We start from the raw sequence: 17,346 nt of genomic DNA on the forward strand, positions 1-17,346 counted from the left end.
CATGGTCTCAGTTGCCCCCTGCAGGCTCCTACTCACTCCCAGTACAATCCCAGTACGATCCCAGTATGATCCCACTCTCCATTAGTGCAATCACAGTGTGCCCTGGCATGGCAGTATGATCCCAGTATGATGTCAGTACAAGCCCAGTACAGCCCCAGTCACTCCCAGTACGGTCCCAGTGCAGCCCAGTCCCTGGCAGTGCTGCCACTGCTGGGATCCCCCAGCCCTGTGTGCGTTCCCCCCTGGCGGATGTGCCGGGAGGAGCCCCAAGGGCTGGCAGTGGCCAGGCAGGGTCCCCAGCAAGGCCCAGTTTGGATGTGCAGCCCCCAGTTTGCCCAGTTTGCCTCGCCTTTGGCCCGGGCCGGGTTCCCCCCGCCCGCAGCGGCTGGGAGCAGCCGAGAGCCCCGCGCTGCCCATCCCGACCTGTCCCGGCTCCATCCCCGCTCCTGCCGCGGGCTGCGAGGGCTGCGGGAACGGGGCACCGAGGGTGTGGCTGCTGCTGGGGGAGGAGGAGGAGGCAGGGAAGGGCAGGGATGAAGGGGGAAAAGGAGGTGGGGCTAGGGGGGAGGAGCAGGCGGAGGAGGGATGGAAGAGGAGGGACAAAAGCGGATCAAGGCTGAACTGAGGGAACCACGCCTTCGATCCCTGCCTGAATTCGCAGCCCCCACCTGTGGGATCATCGCCCCCCCCATGGCTCCGGTGAGTGGGGAGGGGGAGCTCGGCCCAGATATCCAGAGGGTCCCTGGGTTGGGTTTTTGGGGGGATTTTGGAGAATGAAGAAGTCCAAGGCTGAGTGGAAAAGGCCCCTTGGGGGGACATCAGGGGGTGGCGGTGGCGGCTGCCAGCAGAGGCAGCCTGGAGGAGCAGAGCCCTGTGTGCCCCAGGAGCCCAAAGTGGGGAGCCCAGAGAGGGGGGAGCGCCGCCATTGGCGGGAGCCTCAAGAGCCTGGAGAGGGGCAGGGGGGACTCCTTGGAGCCGCTGCAGCCCAGAGCAGAGAATGAGGGGAGAAGGGAGCCTGGGAGCCCAAAAAGCCCCGGCATCCCGAAATGGGGAGAGCGAAGTGGGGGGAGCTTTTGGCATTGCTGGGACTGCCAGCAGCCTGGGCAGGGCGGGCACCGAGGAGAATGGGGATCCCCAATCCAAGCGTAACCCCCAGTAGCTGGGACAGGGTGGAACCCCCGAACACCAGAGGGGAGGGACCAGGGACAGGGAACTCCTGGGTGGCTTTTTCAGGGCTGAATCTTGGTGTTTGGGAGGTTTTTCTGGAGCCCAGATGGCCGCTGACTTGTAGAGATGGACTTGGGCAGAGGAACCATCAAACTCAACGTGCTCATCCCTTGTTTTCCCCAAACCAGGATTTCCCCTTGCCAACACTTGGGAGGCTGCGAGGAAGAGGAAGATGCCCTGGGTCACTGAGGCAGGTGAGGGGGAAATCAGTGTCTGTTGAATGCTTAAAATCACAGGGTTTTGGAAAAGCTTCAAAAGACAAGCCTCAGAGACAGTAGAACTGATTAGAGCTTTGCAGTAACCGTAAGATTGGTCAGCAGAAAAGTTATATAAGTAGAAAGTAGGGAGAAATAGAACAATGGTCTGTGCATTAACACTTATCTAGAATAACTCCCTAACCTGCAGAAAAGTGTATCTAGAAAGATATTAGGAAGTTCCAAGCTTAATAGTGGAGCTCTGTGCATTGTGTTTTAAGGCTTACAAGCAGGTATTGTATTTGAAATAAGGGAGCATTGTTTTAACCGTCAATGTGCTTATAGTGCTTGGATAGAACTACTGTCAGTATGGCTTTGCTTTGCGTGATTGGTCAAAAACCTTTTAAAGTAAGTTTTAACATGAAGTTCTTTGTCTGCTACCTGTGATGTGAGCTACTGGCATCTTCCCATTGTCATAACCAAGTAATGAGACAGATGCTGGGAAATAAAACAGCTCAAGACACGTTCCTAGCAGTCCAGTCCTGTTTGTGATTTGTGCACAGCCCCGAGCTGGCGATGAGTGCCCCTTTCCCCTCTGTGCTGCTCCATCTCCCAGCCCAGCAGGGCCCCCGGCTGCAGCTCAGCCCTGGGGGGATCTCCTTGCCCTTGCCTGTGGCACGGAGGCAAATCCCATGCTGTCCTTGTCCTTCCTCCCCCAGAGCAGGAGCTGAGCATGGAGAGCAGGGAGGACAAATGCCCGCGGCAGAACCTGGTGGCAGAGGCCGTTTTGAGCGGCTCCATGGTGCAGGAAGCCAACGGGGAGGAAAAGCCCCGGAGCTGCCGCACGAGGAGGGGCTGCAAACGCAGATGGCGGGGATGTGAGGGGGAAAGAGCCAGCCTGGGCCGGGAAGGCGGCCGGAGATGGAGCCAGAGCTCAGAGCTGGTGCTCCATGAGCAGCTCCATGATGGGGAGAAGCCTCACACATGCGTGGAGATTGGGAAGAGCTTCAGGTGGAACTGCGACCTGATTGTGCACCAGAGGATCCACACTGGGGAACGGCCCTACGAGTGTGGGGAGTGTGGGAAGAGATTCAGACCAGGTCCCATCTCCTCCTGCACTATCGGATTCACACAGAGGAGAGGCCCTTCCAGTGCCCTGACTGTGGGAAGGGATTCAAGCACAACTCCACCCTCGTCACCCACCAGCGCATCCACACAGGGGAGAGGCCCTACGAGTGTCCCCAGTGTGGGAAGAGCTTCTCCAGCAGCTCTAACTTGACCCAACACCAACGGAGGCACCGGTAAGGGAAGCCCTGGGAGTGCCCTGAGTGTGGGCAGAGCTTCGTGTGCTGCTCCAGCTCCATCCCCCACTGGAGGAGGCACTTTGGGCACAGCCCTGGTCACGCACATTCCCTGTGATCCATGTTGGGAACACACCTGGCTGCTTAGCCCTTTGGTTTGGCCTTAATTTTCCTCTGCTTCACCTTCATCCTTGAAAAACTCTCCAAACTGGGTTAGATGAAGGAAATTGATCGAATATATCTGCAGTTCCATAATTTCTCAGTTGTTTTAGAGGAAATTTAGGATTTGGGGACACGTTCTGTGTGGAATGCTGCTGTTGCTAAGAGGCAGGAATTTGATCTCATCCTTCTTGTGTTGCTAAGAACTCCTCCCCTGACCCAAAGCCCAACTCCACCCTTGGGATACCCTATAAAAACCCCACCGCCCTGCCTTTGCCCTGTCTTTGGGGGGTAAGAAATGGATTCCCAGAGGATCAGCCATTTTCCCACTGGATTCCCAAAATTTCAGCTTTTCTTCTCCTTCTCCTTCTCCTTCTCCTTCTCCTTCTCCTTCTTCTTCTTCTTCTTCTTTTCTTCTTCTTCTTCTTCGTCTTCTAAGGGAGGAGGTTTACATTTTCCATTTCAGTAGAGGCTCCTGAAATGGGGAGACACTCCCAAAGACGGGACATGTAAAATAGTTCCTGAAAGATGTAAATGAGTTTGTCGATATGCATGAGGGTCTATGAATATGCAACAGACTGATGGAATTAAAACCAGATTAATTAAGGGGTGTCCCCGGAAATAACTCGGAGGTCTCAGTGGCCATAACAACCTTTGCTGGATGGTCCTTGTCTCCCATGACATCAGCCTGTTGCATATTCATAGACTTTTTGCATATCCATAAACTACTTTACATATTCCAGGAGCAAAATTGGCTTCATCCTGTTTGGGGGTCCCACCCCCCTTCCAGCTCAATTTAGGGTGTCCCATCCCCTTCTCAGCTCAATTTGGGGGTCCCACCCCCCTCTTTTCCCCTCTCTCCTTCCCCTTTCCAATCGTTCCCCCAGTCCCCTCCCCTGTGTTTGGTTTTGGGGGCTCCAGGCCCCTCCTGCTCCGTTTTGGGGTCCCGACCCCGTTTTGGATTAATTTGGGGCCCCCAGCCCATCCTCAGGGTCACCTTCCCCCGCTCCCCAAATTCCGCTCCTGGCAACTGATGAGTCATCAGCGAGACACGCTCTGATTGGCTGGAAATTACCCCGCGCAGTCTCTGATTATTGAACGCAGTGCGAGGCCTTGACTGTGCCAGGCAACTGATGAGTCAGAGTCGGGCCGGGCGCTGATTGGCTGAAAATCGCTGAGCGGGGGCAGTGCTCTGAGTTTCTGCCCAGCAACTGGATTGTCATCAGTACTGCGCGTTCTGATTGGTCGGGATCTGTTTTGGGGTGGGGACGGGAGGAACTGGGCTTACTTGGGGTTTATTTGGGTTTATTTAGGGTTTGTTTGGGGTTTATTTATGGTATTTATGGACTATTTGGGGTTTATCTTGGGTTTTACTTGGTTTATTTCTATTTATTTGGGGTTCTTTGGAATTATTTGGGGTTATTTGGGTTAATTTGGGTTTATTTGGAATTATTTGGGGTTCTTGGGGTTTATGTTGGTGTATATGTTTTTTTTTAGGTGTACTTGAAATCATTTGGGGGTTTTTATTTTAATTTGAGGGGAGTTTTTTTTGTTTGTTTTTTGGGGTTATTTGGATTTGTTTAGGGTTATTTGGCAGACTTTTAGGTATTGTTTGGGTTTTTTTAGGGTTATTTGGGGTTTATTTCGAGTGTTTCGGGGTTCTTTGGGTTATTTGGGGTCATGTGGCGTCAAAAAATCAGGGAATGTTTCTCCTTCAAAAAACGGGAATTTTTCCTTAATAATCGGAGAGGTTTTCCCCAGAAAACCGGGAATGTTCTCTTAAAAATCCCGGACTTTTCCCAGCCAATAGCGGACGCCCCGCCCCAAACCATCCAATCACCTCCCCTCAGGAACACCGGCCTCCCCGTGCGCCAATCCAACCAATCACCACACACCTCCCGTCAGATACGCCCGCCTCTGATGTGCCGAACCAACCAATCACCGCAGGTCTCCCCTCAGCAATGCCCGCCTCTCTCGAGCTGAACTAACCAATCATCGCGCACCTCTCCTCAGCAAAGCCCGCCTCTCCCGCCCCTCTCCTGTCAATCACCACGCCCTCTATGAAAACAACCAATCACCGGGCGTCTTTCCATTGCAACTCCTGCCCTCCCCGCGCCGCTCCAGCCAATCAGAGCCGAGCCTGAAGCGGCGCCCCCTGACCCCGGGGGCGGGCATGGAGCGGGCGCCCCCCTTCCACCTCCTCCGCCCCCCGGGACCCCCTCGGGGACCCCCAGGAGCCGCCCCGGGCTCGGGCGGGTCCTGCGGGAGGCGCTGGAGAGAGCAGGGGAGGTGCTGGGAGAGGACGGGGGGCTCCGGGAGCTGCTGAGGAGGCGCAGGAACAGGTGAGGGGTCCTGGAGGGGTCGTAAGGGGAATTTGGGGAGGGGTCTTGAGGACGTTTGGAGGGATTTGGGGAGGGTCTGGGGGGAACTTGAGGGGGTTTTAGCGGGGTCTGGAGGTGCTGGGGGGGCTTTGGGGGGGAATTTGGGGAGGGTTCTTCGGGAGGTGTCACGATCCGTCCTAACAGACGGGTTTCGTGATGGTTTGTGGATTTGATCTCAGGGTGCAAAAAGAACCAACACGGTACAAGGGGGTTTGCAATGATAATCGAAACAAATGCACCTTTATTGAATGACCACTGCAAAATGTGAGAGAGGGATTAAGGGAGAGAAAAAGATAGAGGAAGAGAGAGACAAAAGAGAGAGAGAGAGAAAGAGGGGGATAGAGCTACCAAACATAGAGATGAAGTCCTTTGGTCCAGTCCAGTCGAGGATCCGCCTGTTATGTCGGGGAGATCTTGAAATCTCTGGCTAACTCAGAGGTTTTTATTATGATAACTCTATTGGAAATTGTGAGGGAGGGGGGAAAACAGATACAATAAAGAATAGATGTAACAGGTAGTCCATGTTCTCAGCAGTAAACGAGAGCCATTGTCTTCTTGGTCCAGCGGTCACAACCTGCAGGCAAACATCTCGCTTTGGTCAGCTTGCCTCCCCCACACACCTGCCCCGGGCTGGGGGTTTCAGTCCCAGTCCTTGGAAGGAGCAGAGGGGCCTTTTCACATGGGGGTTTCATGTCTCGGTCTTTGATGGAGAGGCTCCTTACATCTCAGTCTGTCTGTCACGGTGGTTGTAAAACAGGTGAGGGTCTTCTGTGGGGGACCACCCAGAACTCAGGAGAAGTCCAGCCAGGCTGAGAGGTGGGACAGCTCCCAAGGCTGTTGTTGCAAAAAGGGCACGGTGCTTCCTTCTTCTTCTCATTGGGCTCAGTGTAGCATACAGCAAACAACACCTGTGAAAACAATAACCTAACATTGTGCTCTCAGGTCTCGAAGCCTTTGGCTTGTGTAACTTTCTCCTACAAAGCCCGAGATTTTCAGTGGTCCCCAATGACGATCGTGAGGCAGATGAGGGATATTTCAGACAGACTCTTACACGACCCTGTGACTCACAATTGTCTTGAAGGGATCGTCATCAGCAGGGCTCTGGAGTGTCGCTGATAGGTCTTCATGACTCGCTGTACGTTGGTAGTAGAACCCGGAAAAATAGGGACAGCATGACAGAGAGAGAGAGAGAGAAAGGAAGAAAAGAAAGGATAGGAAGAAGAGGGAAAAAAAAAGAGAGACAATAAACAAACATAATTAATATTGATCACAACAGTATCAATTTTATAACTATTTTCAAATGGTTAATTAATTAAAATAGTATTATTTTTATAACCATTCTCAAATGGTCAAAACAAATCACAAATATCAAAAGCAAAAGCAATAAACAAATCATAATATAAGCACTAACTTTAAAATGATTTTCTAAACCAATTCACTAAAAATCAAAAGTAATTCCCACAAAATCATAAATGGAAATTAGGATTATTCCAAAACACATATGCTTCATTCATAATTGCCTTGTGTCAAAGTCTTGGGGATGTTCACAGTGCATGGGACATCAGCCAAGTTGTTTGCATGAACTATAGACGTCAATCTTGTCAGCTGTTTCATGCTCCAATTCATAACGAATGGGACTGCTGATAAAATAAAACCAAACAGATTTGGTATCAAAAGGATAACAATGGGATGACACAGACTGCTCAGGACACCCGTGGCAGTAGGAGACCACCTAAAAGAGTATCCCACCCCCTGTGCTCGGCATCTTTCTCCACCCTTTCCATGACACGGGGTATCTGTCTCACATTGTGATGAACAGTCACCAGGGCTTTCTGTGCGTTTTTCTCAATCTTCTCAAGGATTTCAACTAAGTCTCGATGGAGCAGCAGTTGTCTTACCAAAGTGAGATCCATCCCAATAGGAGTAGGCATCAGTTTGTGAATCAGTGTGTAGTTGGATTGCAATAGGTAGTGAGAGGTAACTGGAGCTTCATAAAAGAAATCACATCCTGTAATCTTGGTAAAGTTACAAGCACAAAAATTTGAATAATTTTTAGTATCTACTACAACATTCTCTACAAATACAAAATCACAAGCAGGTCTGAAGCATGCACATCTATTGCCTATATATATAAGGACTGTTTCAGAAGTCTCATTAGGATGAATTTCAAAATGACAGATATTTTGCTCTGTGTCTAAACAAATGTCTTGAGCTATGATTGCATTGCTTTCACAGATGAACCCTTGTTGTTCTCGGACAAGACAAGATTCTAAATTAACATTTTGCCATTTCTCACCAATTTGACGGGCCCATTCCCAATGCTCATAAGGATAGAGAACAGCTCCATCATTATTCAGCCCTAATGCAATCATAGGAAATATCAAATGCACTGAGGCATTACATATGGTTAACACAAAAGCCATGGCTATGTTTGTAATGGGATTGTAAGTAAAATTCACCAGGTTCCACCAGGATTGGAATTCTCTTTCAAAATCAGTGGCACTGTCCCAAATTATTTTCCCAATTTCAGTAGGAAAAGTGCCTTCTTCACCTTCTCTTATCATTGAGGCAGCAACTGACTGCATCCACAATTGTGCCTGGATACAGCTGAGAGCCAAAGAAATGTTCTTTTGTGTAGCACCGAGTGCATCATTTACCAATTTGTGGTCATTTACATTTACCTTTTCCCAATTTGGCAAAATGTTTGATAGCAGCCACTGGTGTGTTCCTAAAGCCAATGACTGCAGTGGTTGTTGTAATTTGGTCAAATCTCTAGTTGTAGCAGCCAATTTTATTCATTAATACTTCTGAATCAATACTCTTTAGAATTCCCAATCCTGTTCCCACAACACCGGTTATGTCTCTTAGCGTCCGTCTTTTAAAAGAGTTCCGCTTTTGCAACCAGGTCATCCAACCCTCAAAGGAAGTTTGCAAAAAAGGTGAACAGGCCGGCTGAATTTCTGAGACATTACTTTGCATCAGCAATTTGACTTGTTTAAGAGAACCATGCTGGATTGAACAGTATTTGTTGTTGTCCTGTTTTCCTAATTATATCTGGTCCATTTTCAAAAATTCTTGGGCTAAGCATAAGCGGTAGTTGGGCTGGAGTGGTGGTGGTGTAAATTGTAACCAGTTGGGCTATAGCATTTACTATAAACTTAAAATGTAGGCCCTACAGGCCTACATTTTTTGGACCAAAGACAAACCACTTCTATGGTTTGTGCCAATGTAAAATTGTGCCAACAATCCTGTAAGCTTGGGTGCGTACAAACCTTTTCATGCTTATTTGTTTGATCTGTCAAAACACCGATTGAGGTTGCGTTTCTATGGGTAGTTCCGTTAATCATTCGGATCCTATACTAATTTTTTTCCCCACTATCCCTTGAAGCTGCCAGGCTTTTTGGTTTTCCCATTCCTGCCTAGTGTATATCTGATTTTCATGCATAATGACAGTTGATAGGTTTAAATCCCTCACGTTTCCCATGGATCTGGAAAAATGAACAAAAGCCTGGGACCAAGGCCATTCAGTATCAAGCTGACTAAGGGTGCTCTCAGTCCTTTCTACCCACTGGGGTGTGACTACTGTACTCAGTGTGGACTTTGTTATAGCATTTATCTTAAGTTTGTAAACTAGGCCTTTTAAAATTAATGGATTTGTCAAGTTATTTTGCCAACAGTGTGTCACATAAGTTGGTTTGGCTAAAGTAAAATTATGCCAGCAATCAGCTGATTAATTTCTACAATCCTTTGTAATTGCATTGTTGGTTCTGGGGCCTAAAGTGTAGTTACCAACGTACTCCTGCCAGCAGCACAGAGTGAGGGGAATTTGTTTGGTACACTCCCACTTTGTTGTAGGACACAGTTCTGTTGTAGGGATGTGCAAATAGTTTTTTCCATCTGGTTCTAAAAAATTTCCAGCACCTGCAATGGAGGTGGCTTTCTCATAGAGAGATCCTTCCACTTTTCTGCACGCTACCACAATCGACTCACCAATTGTTCCAGTTAGGGCTCTAGTCCAGTCCTTCTGATCCCATCCCCACTCACTTGGGCGATATATCTCAGAGTCATGTAGCACTATAGGCTCTAGGTTCAGGTGGCGACCCTTGGGATATGATCCTAGAACATTAGTGTGATGGATGGTAGCTTCAGACCACGACCACTCAGCAGGATTCTGTCCACGGAATTGTGGTAGGATGCAGAAAAGTATCACCAGTGTTATCATGGTTCAGATGATCCTCATGTCCCTCAGGGTTCTTCTGGAAAAGTAAACACAACAGAATCCTGCCACTAAGGGACAGAAAAAGTTAGAAGGATGGAATTATCCAGTGTGTATTTATCCGATGCTCTCTCCCTAGAGCATCAGAGGCTACCCATGCATGTTTATTCAGAGGGGTTTTTAGCACTAGTGGTAGTTCCCCTACAGTAGGGAGGTCCACCAGAACAGGTTGTCCAGGGTAATATGCTGGAATCTTGAAATCATCTGGTCTCCCTAGAGAGGCAATTATGCTTGGAGCTATGGGGCAAAAGGCAGTGATTTTGGGACACCCATTTACCCCCCCATCTGTCATTCACACTTTTCACAGCTTCCCATAACTGAACATCCCAATTTCCCTCCTCTGGTTTCAAAAGTCATTCCAAAAGACCATTGGTCCTTTCCACGATCCCGTTAGCCTGAGGGTAGTAAGGGGTATGAAAAGTCCATTTAATTCCTTCATTTTTTGCCAAATCCTGTACAATTCTAGCAGTGAAGTGGGACCCATTATCAGATTGAATTTCCTGTGGTTTTGGGAAAATTCCAAACCATCCCTGCAATGCTTTTACAGTATTATCTCCTGTAGCTCTTTTAAAAGCATTGGCCTGGACCATCCCAGATACAATTTCTACTCCTACCAGCACAAAGTGTTTAACTCCTGACTTCTTAAAGGGTCCAATATAGTCTACCTGCCACGCGTCCCATAAGCCTTTACCCTTTCTGAAATGCAGAGGGTCATCTTCCAAAGGATGTCTCTCCAGTCTCCAGTCTGCGATTGCTCACAGGTTGATACGAATGTTTTACACCTTTCCTTGGTGACAGGCCAATGCTGGGCAAGAGCTTCCTTGTCCAAATCTTTCACACCTGTGTGCTGTCTTTTTACATGCAGCTATTCTAATAGTTTGTGGGAACTCAGCACATCGCTCCCAATGTCCAGAGATGCCAGGAGAACCCTTGGGGGTCTCGGAAATCCTGGAATGTTGCCAAGAGTGTTTGGTGGCTTGATTTTGATCCATCCACAGAAGTGACAGCAGTTTGAGGACATGAGAATCAGTTTAGAGTGAAGGGTGTAAAAGGGACACATTTATAGGGTGAAATATAAACTTTAAGGTTTTTGGTACAGGGGGGTTATGGAGACAAGATGGAGGGATCAGGGCGTGTCTCGTCCTTCTTCTTTCTTCTTCTTGTCTTCCATCTCCTGTGGTGATGTTGGCACTTGGGGATTGGTTTATGGTGAAGGTGTACTTGCTAATATGGGTGAAAAGTATTGGAAAATAAAAGTAAATATCATGTACGTAGATTTTAGTATAAAAAGACATGACCGCCCCGTGGGTGGTCACGAGTGCCCTTGGCTGCCTTGCAGATCAGACCTCTGTTGGGCAGACAGAAAATTTTGTAGATAAGAAACAATAAACAATCTGAAGATCGAAAAGCTGAAGAGTCCAGACTTGTCCTTTGAAGTGCGTGCCACCCAAGAACCACCCTACCCGTGTCGGGGCAGAGACAGACAGCCGGACCCGACAATAGTTGATCCCAGTCCTCTGTAATTTGTTCTTTTTCAGGGGACTTAGTCTTGCTAAATCATCAGCTTTATTGTTCTCCTGCTGGATTTCCATCTGTCTGGTGAAAGGCTGCCCACCCCAACAAAGTTCCCTTGGCTTGTGATGTTGAAAATTTCTTGCCACTTTTCCTTTTGCCATACTGGAATTCTGTTACCTTCCCAATCATTTTGCTGCCAAAAAGGAAGCCACTCAGTACATCCTTTATACACAGCATAGGAGTCCGTGTAGATGCAGACAGGAGAGGTATTCTGTACCTCATGTTGGAAAGCACTCCAAACAGCTCTCAGCTCCCCAACCTGAGCACTGCCTTCTCCCTCGGTAATGATTCGTTCACCAGAGGAAATGTGGAGGGCTGCTGCCCTGTATCTCCACACCTTCCCCTCCTGTTTAGCAGAGGCATCAGGGAACCAAGAATTTGCTGATCGTTTGGTGGAGAAAGGAGGGGATACTTTAATTACAGAGGCAGGTTTGTCATGGCTGCTGCCCAAATCCTCAGTTTCTTGTAGCGCTAAATTTTTTACAGCTCCTTCTGTTATTGAGAAAATGTTACAGTAATGTTCAATCTGAGCATACCAGTTTGCAGCTGAGGCCCTTTGGGCCACCCTGTCGGTGGGGGTGGGGTGGGGGGTCCCAGTAGTGACTGTCTTAATAACTTTGAAAGGGCCTCTCAAGACAACTGGTTGTTGTTGTGCAATTTTTCCCACTTCTATGAGAGCTAAGCTAACCACAAACAATCCTTTTTCCCAGGTAGTGTATCTTTTCTCAGCATCTTTAAAACCACAGGAATAGAAACCAACAGGCCTCCTCGGTGTTGCCACCACTTGGGGCGTGGCGTCCCGGGTCAAGGACGGCTCGGTGGCAGCACCTTTGCCACACAGACCAAGTACACGCACTCACCAATGTGGTGGATGGTGAAATGGTAACTATTTCTAACTGGTTTTTAATAAACAATGCTAACTTTGAAATATAAGGTCCAAGATCAATAATAGGGCCTAATAAGGTAGAACCAAGGGCAATCAGTCATGGAGGCTGACTGAACCATGACTTAGGATATCTTTGCAGGACTTCCTCAGTTTTTTGGCTGATAGTTGTTAACACAGTTGACGATTTGAAATCATACATTTACCACAGCACCGAACTATCCTCCCAGAGTCTGCGACAGCTGACCTTAAAAGAAGAGTGATGTTGAGAACTCATGTCCGGATTCACGTTTCTCCAAAACTCCCTTTGAACCTTTTGACGCAGAAAAACTCTGGGCTGATTGGCGATCATTCCATTCAAGTAGAGCCAGAACCTGGCCAGAGTTGGAACTCTACTTGATGGATACCACTTAAAACAAGACTTTCAAAAACATTTATGTGAACCATGACTGATAACATTTTTGTTGAGCTTTTTTCCCCCAGTCCTTCTCTGCACCGGCCTTTCCTTTAGTTTGGTCACTGAGTTTTTCACGACCCCGGTATGGTCTGCCATCAGGCTGCTTGATGATTCGTCACAGCCTTTAGGAAGCGGGGTATACGGGCCATGGGGGCGTCTGAGGATTCAGTCCTGCAAAACAAGCTTTACAAATTTCATTAGTTTTTGCCCTGAAGGTCCAGTTTTATCGACTTAAGCGGGCACCATTTAATTTTACTATTTTTCTTGACGGCTGTGTACCCTCGCCCTGTGAGTACCAGCCTCCAACCCGTTTCCCATTCTCCTAACTAATTTTTAATCATGACTTGTGGGCCTTCCTCTAGTGCCCGGGTGGCCCAGTGCCTCTGGGCAGGACTTTTTGTTTCGTCTCCCCTGGGGAACTGATTTAAAGCCAGCAGGGCGGTTGCTAGGATGCGCGCTTGATCTTTTGGCCGGATGGAATTGGTAAAACCCTCTGTCAGGCTTCGACCTCGCCCCTTTGTCTTAGCATTGGGCCGCTCCCTCCCTCTAGGCTTGCCCCGCCTCCTGCTGGGGGAGGCCAGTGCCTTGTAATGAGATTTCCAACCCATGCTTCAAGTGGCATCAGCTCCCCCTCCGTGTCTTTTCCTTCCTTTTTGCCTGCGTGTGTCTGCGCTGTCCTGCAGACCTTCTCCGTCTCTGCCGATCACGCCCGTGTCCGCATCCCCCCCTTCTGGCGCCCACCACCCCGTGGCACGTAAGGCGGAGGCCCCGCCCAGGCTCCCTCGGACTCTGAGTCAATGGCAGCGCCCCGCGCCTCTGAGTCAATGGCAGCGCCCCGCGCCTCCGAGTCAATGGCAGCACCCCATGTCTCTAAGTTAACGGCTGCGCTCTGCACCTCTGAGCTAACGCCTGCACCTCACGCTTCCTCTAGCACCCTGTCCCAAATGACCACTTTTTCCCCTCAGCCAGCGTGCCTGAGCTTGGGAGCTGTGAAGAGCATCCCCGCGGCTGTAAATCCCCACACTCGGCAGACTCACGATCACCCGCAGTCTGTGCGGCCGCCCCCACACCCTGCCGGGGCCCTGCCTGCAAACAGTCCTGTGTGGTTTTCCACATTTCCTGCTCCTGCTGAACTTTTCGCAGAGCTCGCGTGACTCTGCCCCATAATTTAAGATTTCGCCCCGAGCCTGAGGACAAAGCCTCCTCTGCTAGGGCCCCGGTACAACTATCCCACACTTCGAGGTGGAAAATATCCACCAGCTGCCCAATAACCCCAATCCGCAGGAGCCTCAACACTACGAGGATAAAATCTCCTGGCTCGCAGTCTACGCCCCACTGCCTATGAATTTTAAAAATGACCTTTGGGAGGTACTCCATTTTCTCCTTCGCCGGTCCTCGGCGCCAGACTTCCTCCTTTGCCGGTCCTAAGCGCAAGACTTTCCCCTCTCGCCGGTCCTCTGGGAGCGTCCTCCCTGCCGGGGACAGTCCTGCTGCTCCGGCTGCCGTTCACTCGCCCAGGCGGTTCCTGCTTCCCGGATTGTCCCGGGTTCTGGCACCACATGTTGCCGACACTTGGGGCGTGGGGTCCTGGGTCAAGAACGGCTCGGTGGCAGCACCTTTGCCACACGGACCAAGTACACGCACACACCAATGTGGTGGACGGTAAAATGGCCTTGATTAACAGTTGAACCAGGTCATTTATAACAGGGGTTAACGGTAAAAGGTAACAGTAAAAGGGGAGGGGTTCTGCCTGACCGTAACATCGCAATATCTTAACCTCCCACACATCGGACCCTCAGGACCCTGCTGCCGTAGCTGTACTGACAGCCCTGAGGAGCCAAATCCCCATTCCAGCTGAAAGGGATCTGTGGGATGGACAGGGTCCAGTGCTTGGTGAGCTGTTGCTTCAAAAAACAGCAATTGCAATGCTTCCTCCTGAGAAGGAGTCCAATCCCATTTCACCCCGTTTGCTCAGCAAGTCATGAAGGGGCCTAGCAATTATTGAAAGATCTGGAATGTGTTTTCTCCAGAGCACTAATAATCCTAGAGCTTGCTGGAGATCTTTCCTGGATTCAGGCATTTTGATCTGATCTAAAGAGGTTAGGATATCAGGTGGAATACATGTCATACCTCCTTTCCAGCAAATTCCCAAAAACTTCACTTCCTGAGAAGACTTCTGAATTTTCTCTGGGGGCATCTGCAAATCAAGACTTTCTAAGTGAGAGATTATTTTCTGCTGATGTTTCCCTACTACCTCTATTTCACACACACACCCCCCCCCCAGCCCAGAATGTCATCAATGTATTGATAAACAGCTACAGGATCAGGTTTGGGTGTTTTTTCTAATTCCTGGGCTAAAGTAGGGTGGGCCAAAGTGGGGGAGTGTTTGTAGCCTTGGGGAAGCCTAGTGAAAGTGTATTGCTGTCCTTTCCATGCGAAGGAAAAACGGTCCATATCTTCTGGCTGTATGGGTATCATAAAAAACATGTCTTTGACATCTATAGTTGCCATGATTGAGTGAGCTTTTTCTTGAATTGATGTCATTAATTCAGCCAAATTTGGGACCGCTGCTGTAAGAGGGTCTGTGTTGGCATTAAGCCTGCAGAAGTCTACTGTCAGCCTCCACTTCTCATTGGGTTTCCAAACTGGCCACACTGGCAAGTTGAAAAGAGAATGGGTATTGACTATTATTCCTTGGTCTCACAAGTCCTGTATAACCAGTTGATGCCCTCTTTGGCACCAGAAGGTAGAGGGTATTGTTTTACATGAGTAATTTTGCTAGACAGTGAGGAGGATGCAGCTTGGAGCAGTCTAATGTTAAGACGTGGCACGCCAAATGACCACAGGAATCCCTCAGAATCTTCCCACTGCCTCCCAGCAATAACATCCATCCCTAATAAATTGTTTGGAATATCCCCAATTTTGACAACTAATTGATTCTCCTCTCCATGGAGCATGAGTTTTACTAAGGCCACATTCATAGATTCTGTAGTTCCTAGGGCATTTAAAGCACAACATGGTTTCTTTGTTGGAACAATTCTACACTTCTGGGCATCTTTTTTGTTAGTGCAGAGATTTGTGCCCCAGTGTCAATCAGAAAGGTTACAAGTGCCTGTTTGAGGCCTGTGATAGCTGTGATCAATATATCTCCTGATTTATGTTTAGTGAGCATTCTCAGATACATCCATGCTCCAGCCCTTCACTCACCTATAAGGGATGGAGAGCCTAGTTTCTCTGGTTCTGTGTTTGCTTTGGCTCACATCCTAAATTCTGAGGGAGAGGCTGGGAGAGGGTTTCTTTTGGCTCACTGGCTGGATTCTGAGAAGGGAGGGGTGCACTGGGTTGAACTGATAAATTCAATTTCTGATAGTGCCAATTAGTTATTATTTTCTGTAATTTATCAAGGGGCAAACCATCCATCACCTCTCTGGGGACCCCCCTTTTAACTTCCAACAACCACCAATGGTGGTGGTTAGAGATCTGTTTTCCCTTCCCTAAATTTTCACCGTGAGGAGCCCCGATAAACCAAACACCGTTTGTTTTTTCTGATTTCTCCTCCAGGGTTTTTACAGGTCCATATCATCTACTGTAATTAATCAAATCTACTGCAACCTCACTCCATGTCCAAACTTTATGGCTACTGGCAGGTGAATCAGATTGAGAAGCTGGGGGCTGTGAGGGGATGGAGTATGGAGTGAAACCAAGATCAGTAGATCCAGTTTGGTCAGTGGGGTTACCAAGGAATCTATCTAGTCTCTCTATGGGACCCAAGGCCATTATGGTTTTCTGTAAAGTAATTGCTGTAGGTTTAGGAAGCCCTCAAATTAAAGGAGTCATAATTTCAGGCTTTACAGGTAATTGCATTGGTGACTGAAAACCAGGAATCAACCTTTTTCATGAATCATTTGCAGGCAGGTGGCTTTGTGGGCGCCTTCCAAAAGCTGGTCGGGGGTACTGACTATAGCTAAAGGGTCTCCCCTTTCCAAAGGATTAATTCCCCCGGCCCAGAAAGGCACACATTGTGTCACGGACCATGTGTCACACTTATCTCCTGTTGTTAGGAAAACTCCATGTCCCCAGTACCCACTGGCCTCCTGTTCAGTTAATTTAATTTGATCTTCACCAGTGAGGGACACTTGGAAGACATATTCTATCTCCGATTCTTGTGGGAGGCACCCAAATTCTTTCTTCAGCTCAGCCAATTTGGTAGTGCTGAATGGTATTTGTTTAGTTGTGATATGTGGTTCAAAATCTTCATAATTAATATAATTATATTCTGTTTTAACCAGGGGTCTCAAATGAGGGCAGCAGTTTTCTCCACAGTTTTTTTACTGCCTCTAGTTCCTTATGGGGATAAATCTGTTTAATGTGAGGAGTGTCTTTTCCTCTGCCTGTGTTGAGGAATCAGCATTCAGTGAATTCTTAACATGTTCCTCTCTAAGGGCAGCTCGTAACAGATGGATCTCATTCCTTTCTTCATTTAATTTTTTTGCCAAATTTCAACTAGGTTTTGAAGGGAGTCCATTATAGCTTTTTCCTCACTTCTTCACTTTAAGAGAGTTTTTATAGCTGCTGTGAGACAAGCTCCCACAACTGAGCAGAGAATAGTTTTATTTTTGCCCAGTTTAAATTTTGTTTCATGTTGTAAAGAACATACTCTATCAATAACATTTTCCAAATTAAATCAGTTACTTTGTGCCCGTTCTTCTCCTCCGGGAGAAGGTTTGGCATTGTGTTTGGCTAGTAGAGCATAAAATTCAGCTTCAACTTTTGCGCTGAGGTTTTCCGTCATTTTGTGAAGGGACCAAAATCATGACAGGGAGGTGTAGACTTAAGGCACACAACCACACAGCCTCTGCTGTGTTTCCCTTGCTTCCCTGGGTGGGTGAAGAG

The 17,346-nt window shown here is 48.3% G+C and overlaps 2 pseudogenes across 1 annotated transcript in view; one reads left to right on the forward strand and one right to left on the reverse strand.

The window, feature by feature from the left end:
- The window catches only part of LOC143695956 (uncharacterized), a 758,734-nt pseudogene that overhangs the window by 9,807 nt on the left and 731,581 nt on the right, over positions 1–17,346 (forward strand). The window lies entirely within an intron of this gene.
- Positions 13,960–17,245, reverse strand: LOC143695895 (uncharacterized; annotated as a pseudogene).

The sequence above is a fragment of the Agelaius phoeniceus genome, chromosome 27 (genome assembly GCF_051311805.1).
Source record: "Agelaius phoeniceus isolate bAgePho1 chromosome 27, bAgePho1.hap1, whole genome shotgun sequence".
NCBI lineage: Eukaryota > Metazoa > Chordata > Aves > Passeriformes > Icteridae > Agelaius > Agelaius phoeniceus.